Consider the following 5,222-nt stretch of genomic DNA (forward strand, 5'->3'; position numbering starts at 1 on the left):
CCAGCTTCCTGAGTGTGTGGTTCATGCCTTGGCCCCTATGGAGGCTGGTGTCCCACAGGACAGAGACTCACTTGTGGAAGGGAATCTCAGCAAAGCTTTAAGAAAATCCCAGAAAATGTTGCCAGCTGCTCTGCAGCCACAAATCAGCCCACAGGACCCCAGCTGTGCCCCCGAGGGACACCCCACGGAAGGATCCAGTTAACATGCAGCAGGCTGAGAAAATGAGAGGTTCTGACAAAGTGCAGGTTGAGGAACCACGGTGACTCTGTAGAGTCAGAGCTGCAGGTCTGGGGACAGGCTGAGCCCTCTGCCCCAACACCACCCGAGCACGAGGCAGGAGGGGAGATGGGTGGGAGGGGGAAGGATCAGTTCAGGCTCTGCAGAAGGAAAGCAAACTCTCAGGTTTGGTAGAAACCAGTGGTCTGCATGCCATGGACTGGAATTCCCTGAATTCAGCTCAGCACAAGCCAACATCTGGGCAGAGGAATGGGGATGAGGACCGTGGGGGACAGAGACCCCGTGACTGCTGCAGGAGCCTCACCCTCCGTGGTCTCATGAAGCAGCACACTGCTTGCTTCCCTTATATTTTAATATATGCTTTCTCAGTACAAATATGTGCAGATATTTAATTCCTCCAGAGCTCAGGAGGAGCCCTCTGGGAGGTGCCATGGCCCCGAGATGTGCCTGGGGTGGCTCAGTGAGGTGCTGCTGGAGCTCCTGGCAGCCCTGGGGTGGTGATGGGCAGGGAAAGCTGAGCCCAAAGCCCAAAACCAGGAGAAAACTGCTGTGCTTTGCTTCCCTGCCTTTTGCCCCCTCTGCTTTGGGGCTGGGTCAGCTCAGCACAGGACGTGGGAGCTGTCCCAAGCTCTCCATGACTGCTCTACTGGCAGCAAAACCTTTCAACCCATCATCCACTTTGTGTTTAAGTAAACAGGGAGACCTTCTATCTTTTCAAGGGGATTCCATTTCAGCACAATGATAAATGAGCAGCATACCAAGCAGAGAAATAGGTTCTTAAAAGTCATCCTTTGAGTTGTTTATGGATCATGTTCAGATGGCTCCGGATCAGATCTCCCTTTCCTTTCCAGCCTCTGAGAGGAGCATTTCGTTGGTGCCATGGCACTGCACGTAGGCAAAATGGGGGTTTTTTTCCCTTCTGCTTTTTAGCAGCAATAATCAGTAATTCCTCAGCTTGCTGACTGATAAATCAGTCCTTCCTCCTGCCCGGCTGCTGTGTCTCTGTCCAGTTCCCAGCCAGGATCAGAGGAGTGAGGATGCACGGGGGAGGTTTCTGCACTTTGGGCTCTGCTGCCAGACTGCATTCCCTGCAGAAGCTCATGGCAATGCACAACTATTTCAAAATTAAACTGCATCTAACTAAACACAACCTGTTTTATCAAACTCTCTAAAGTATTCTAGAAAAATGGGCCAACTTCTTTCCATGGTTGCCTCTTCCCTTCTTTCTTTTTCCTAGAAAAAGGGGAAGAAAAAGGGAGAAAGGCAAAGGAAGTTTAAAATATGTATTAAGGAAGTCAAAGATTTTTCAGTATGTTTTGAAACAGGGTGTTTTTAAAATTAAATTGCATTAGGGAAAATTAGGAGGACAACATAAAAACCAAAACAAATTTCTCATTTTTAATCATCTCAAGCATTACACTCCTTCCCACTCCCAGAAAGATGGTTCATTTATGAATTTAGAATAATTTTGCTTTTGACCAACACGATTTGCACAACAGCCCAAGCCAGGGATTTCCTCAGAGGAGTTGATGCCACCTCAGCTCCCATGCAGACTCTTTTTCAGCCCACAAAATGCAGCCTGTTGTGGTGTTCTCCGCATGGCATCCCTGTAAAATATGCTTCTTTACACAAATAAATAAACAGGTGGGTTTGCTGAACAAGTTTTGTTTGCTTTCTTCACCAAAACTGGAGTCAACTAATCCAACTAATTAAAAATGTCTAGAAAGAGCAAACCTCTCCCAAGTACCCAGACACAACCTCTGTGCCCAGTCACCTCCAGTTCAGGAACTGTTACATAGAAAACCTCTTCATTTTTACTGCTGAACACTGGTGTTTATTCACTGGGCAGACTTGGACTCAAAATCTGAAGTTTCTAGGCTTCACTGTTTGGGTAATTCATCCCATGTAATGGGGAACAAAGAAGAAGGAATAATGTATTATCAGCTTCCATTTGTGGCTCTGGGGCTGTTTCATTTCTATCATCTCGTTTGCTGAGATTTAGGACCTAAAGGAGACAAATGTCACCAAATGCAGGTTGGCTGTATCATGTTCTTATCCTCTCTGTGTAATATAAATCTGTATTTTTCATCAGCTACAGTCAAGTTGAACGTGAACACAGACTCCTTACACAATAATTTACTGGCTCCCTACCCCCAGGGAGATGGAGGCAATGTATACTCCTTGTAGTTAATGTTTATGTTAAAATGATTTCTCACTCAGGAGAAATCCTACCCTTGATTAAAGGAAATAGAGCAGGGAAGTGAAACACCTTATCCCTAATGCTGTTATTTGGATTACACTGTCTGAGAACATTAGAAGGGATATTTTATATACGTGTACAGGTTTTATTAAGTCAACTGTCTTCACAGAGATGTCAGGCATAACATTTAAAAAAAAAAAAATAAAACAACCCACACCTCTATTAAAATTACAGAAATACCAGCTGTATAGAAGTCACCAGGAGTAAATCATGAGGATGGCATTTATAGCCATGTTCATATATTACACCTGACTGACTGCCAAGCTGCTTGCCAGAATGTCCATGATTTTTGAAGGATCTTAGTGGGAAAGAGAGAGGCACCCAGGTAGATAACAGATTTTTATTTACAGGCCGGGTGAAACCTCATGGTTAGAACCTTGTCTGCCCCTCACCTCTGCAGCCACCTGGTTGGTGCCTTTGTCCTGTTCAATAAAACAAAGCAGCTCAATGCCCCACGGAAAATGTGCCCCGAGTACAAGTCCACTCTTGTTCTGACCTCTTGGAAATCTCTTTTCCCCTCGTTTAATTGACAAAATCTGTAGATCATACAAGGAAGGCAGTCCCTGCCAAACCCCAAACATCCCTGGTTTGTAATAATACAAGGGGAATAACCCCTCAGAACATATGTAATTATGGCAGTGAGTCATCCCCATGGCATCACACAACCCCGTTCACCAGGGCTCGACAAGGAAGAGGCCACAGAAAATTCAGAATTATTTCATTCCAGCAACGGGCAGGCAAGCTGTGGCAGTGCAGGGGACCTGGCAGCTGTCACCAGGGGCTGTGCAGAGGGGACAAGGTTCTAAAGGAAAAAATGAAATATTCAATACAGGAGGATGCATCTGCAGCAAAGGAGAAGTTTGTCAGTCAGACAGCAACAGAAAATCAGTGTGGCAGAGCAAAATATCTGCCTCGTGTGTTATCAGAGACACAAGTAAACAACCACAGCTACAGAGATGCTGCGAGTTAAACACTGACTGTGAGCCCCAGCAGTGCAATTTGGGTCAGGAAAAACAAGAGAGAGCAGAAGAAGCCAAAAGGAGGGATCCATTCCAGTCTGAATGCAACTCCCTTGTGTTACCAGTTATCATCTGTTCTTCTAACAGAAAATACAGGATTGTGGCCCACTCTGGTTGGGTGTCAGGGCTCACCCTGAGCTAGACTGGGCAGGGGGGTGCTGAGCCCCCCGTGTTAAAGCCCTGAGCCTGGGAACCCAACTCTTGACTCCAAGGCTTTTCCAACAAGAGTTCCTTCGTGTCTGAAGCTATTCCTATTATTCCACAGAAAGAGACAGCAATTTTCTGGATGCACTCCAAGATATCTTGCTAACAATAAAAAGTGTGTTTTCTTAAGGAAAGGGAAGAAAGAGTGGGGGAGAACAGAGCGGGTATTACTCAACTATTTAGTCTAAAAATTTGCAAATCAAAAGGATCTTCTGACAGATTGATATCGACTCTAATGGAAAACACGTTTGTCCTGGGAAAACTCTTCTACATGAGCCTCAAGTGTGATAGCTTAAACAATTATCTACAATTTGGAATTAATTTTTTATGCCCACATCAATGTGTGTTTTTTAAATGCCCAAGGCACAGATAATTCTATCAAGAGAAAAAAAAACTATAAATCTCCAGCTGACCCCAAACAGACTGAAAATCCAAGGCTGCCATCTGATAGATCATCTCACCAGCCCTGCCACAGCGGGGCAGGACCGAGCAGCAGGGACCGGGCAGTACCTGACACCAAATCGCTGAAAATCATTAAAGAACAAGGTCCCAGAAGCTCTGTTATTGTTCTGGACTGAGCAGAGCATTAGCAGAACCAGAAGGAAATTGAAGCAGCCGTGAAGCTGCTCAGTGTTTAGAAAGGATGGGCCAGAGCTTCGTTTGGGGAACGATTCCTCACCGTGCCAAGCAGTTTGGCTCCGGGTCAGGTTCTGGTCTAAATTAACACCGTTTCAGCGGAGCTTTGTTAATTCCCCGTAGGTGAGGATCTTTCCAGTTTCTATTAAAATTTGGCAGGAACACCCTGTAGGCTCAGTTCTTGGAGGTACTTTGAAATTTGCTTGAAGTCCCTGCACTGCCCGTGCGGTTGTTTACGTGCAGATAAAACCACCAGTGTTTTCATTTCTAATTTCCAAAAATCCTCGCCAGTCCGGCAGGGAGCCCAGTGCCGTGTGCCGGGGGACACCGGGGGCTTCCAGCCCCGGGAGGCATCAGCGGAACGGCAGAACCCCGGAGGGGGAGCTCAAACAACGCACAAACAACGCCGCTCACACCATGAGGGTCCCCGCAGCCCGGGGACCGGGACACGGCGGGGGGTGGCGGCTGCGGAACGGCCCCTGAGGAGCGGGAAGGCCCCGGGGGGGGAAAAAAAAAAGAAGAAAAAAAAAGAAAAAAAATATATACATAAAAAAAAATTATATATATACATTAAAAAATAAAATAAAATACAGTAAAATAAAATAATAAAATAAAAATAAAATTTAAAAATAAAAATAAAAAATAAAAATAAAATTAAAAATAATTAAAAAAATTTAAAAATAAAATAAAATAAAATAAAATAAAATAAAATAAAATAAAATAAAATAAAATAAAATAAAATAAAATAAAATAAAATAAAATAAAATAAAATAAAATAATCCACGCGTTGCCATGGCGACCGTGGGCCGGCATCCCGGTGCGCTTGCGCGGGCGGAGGGCTGAGTCGCCGAAAAACACGTCATGTG

This window comes from Heliangelus exortis, chromosome 24 (genome assembly GCF_036169615.1).
Source record: "Heliangelus exortis chromosome 24, bHelExo1.hap1, whole genome shotgun sequence".
Classification (NCBI taxonomy): Eukaryota; Metazoa; Chordata; class Aves; order Apodiformes; family Trochilidae; genus Heliangelus; species Heliangelus exortis.